We start from the raw sequence: 2,153 nt of genomic DNA, 5'->3' as shown, positions 1-2,153 counted from the left end.
CCTGCCCGTGAGGCTCTGCAGGTGGGGTCTCACCTGAGCAGGGCACAGTGGCAGAACTGCCCCCCTTTGCCTGCTGCCCACGATGGGGTCTCAGCCCAGGGCAGGATTCACAGGAGGATTTTCCATTCCCATTTCTCTCTGCAGTTTCTTGGCTTTCTTTTCCAGTCACTCAGTGCTGGGTTTTCCTGCAGCCCAGGTTCCCAAGCCTGGTGCCAACAGATGGGGCCCAGCTGGATTTCAAAGCTAGCATGGGGATGAATGGAAGAGTTTCCCAAAACAGGAGACTGGGTCAAGCAGTAAAGGAATCTCCATCAGAAGCAATGAAATCAAAGTGTGCCTTGGCACCTCCAAAGGAAGCTGTGGCTGTCCCTTCCCTGGAGGTGTCCCAGGGCAGGCTGGGTGAGGCTTGGAGGAATCTGGGATGGTGGAAGGTGTCCCTGCCTATGGCAGGGGGCAGAACAAAATGAGCTTTGAGGGCTCCTCCAGCCAAACCATCCCGTGGGTCTGTGATTCCATGACCTTGCTCAGTGAGGGGAGGGATCATCACTCCATCATCACCCCAGAGGTGCCGGGACTGCTGCTTTGCTGCATCTCCAGGAACGTGTGGTTTTGTGGCAATTCAGGGTGTTAATCTCTGGGAATGAAGGTTTGAACCCTGCAGGCTTTGCTGAGCCAGGGAAATAAAGAGTGCAGAGCCCAAAGCTCCATCTGGCTGCTCCAGGGCACTGGGGCTCTAGGGAACATTGGAGCAGGTGTTCCTGAGTATTAGGGCTGCGATGGAGGTGGTTGCCAACCTCTCCAGGACAAATCCTGCCTTTATCTCCACTTATTTCATTGGAGAAACCATCACACACAGCACACACACTGAGCTGGGGTGACACACTGAGGTTTTCTGCATGTTGGTGACAAAATGAATCACAAAAGTGACTCCAACCATTCATTAAGGTAATAGGTACATCCTCCAGAAGCTCAGCTTTCTGTCATCTCCTTAATCTGAGTGTCCATCTGGGAAGTTTAATGAATAGGTGCTCACCACACCATTGTTAGTTCTCCTGCTTCGAATTTGCTCCTTTATTTTGCTGAGGCAGCTGTGGAAGATAAGAATTTCTGCTCTGGGATCACCCTCCATGGGCCCTGCTGTCTCCAGGTTCTCCTGCAATGGTGGCTTTAGAAAACAATATTTTCCTTGATGATCCCAAGCTCTCCCATTGGCGATTCACGGTGTCTCTCTTCAACTTGGTGCCTGTTTTTCAGTCATATGAATTTAGGTAAAGGACTCCCACGCGGGGATTGTTTTTATTTATTGGTGATCTCACCTGTGGAGTTTTTGTATGGCCTGTGAGAAGCTTTGTTCTCTAACCAATACCTCTCCTTGTCCTTCTTCACTTTTAAATTCAGCACAGAGATAATTTTGCTGATAAATTCTCAGCCTTCTCTGCTCTGCTGCCAGCAAACAGCATGAAATGTTTGTGCATTGTCTCCACTTCACTTTTGCTTTAAAGAAAACTCTACAACAAAAGTTTGCAAAATTAACTCTGTTACCTCAAGCACTGAGCAGCTCCTCCCTGTGGTGCTGCAGATACTGACGTGACACACAGACAGATTTCCACACATATCGATGGGAACTAGTTGAAATTCTGAGGCTGAATTTCCCTCCTCCCACACCCCCTTTCACTCAGCTGCTGGAAGGCACCTCCAGAATCCCCAGTTGGCTCTGTGCATGAAGGAACACCTTTCCTGAATAAAACCACCTGTACCACAGAAGAGACAAGACAGCTATCCTGTGAAACCGCACAGCCCTATTTCCCACTTCCACATCTGATGCACTCCCCATAGGAGATTTTTTGCCAACCTCTCCGCAAAAAACTCTTCCAGTGGGCACCCTCTGCCTTTGGGGGGCTCCTTCTCTCCAGGGCTCCTTTCTGGCTGTTTTTCTTTCATCCTGACACCACCACTCTGGTCCCACCCCATTACTTAGAGCCCTTGTGTTCCCTCAGCCCTGAGCACTGGCACAAAGCTGCCTGAATGATGTCAAAATGCCTCACAAATTCCTGTGCAAAGGAGGAATGTTACAAAGAAAGGTGTGGACACTTGTGGTGGTTGGTATGAAACCTCTTTGTCTCTTCCAAAAGGTGGCTCCATGTGGTCCTCCT

This window comes from Ammospiza nelsoni, chromosome 32 (genome assembly GCF_027579445.1).
Source record: "Ammospiza nelsoni isolate bAmmNel1 chromosome 32, bAmmNel1.pri, whole genome shotgun sequence".
Lineage (NCBI taxonomy): Eukaryota > Metazoa > Chordata > Aves > Passeriformes > Passerellidae > Ammospiza > Ammospiza nelsoni.
The sequence above is the reverse complement of the archived record's forward strand: the minus strand, read 5'-3'. Positions refer to the sequence as shown.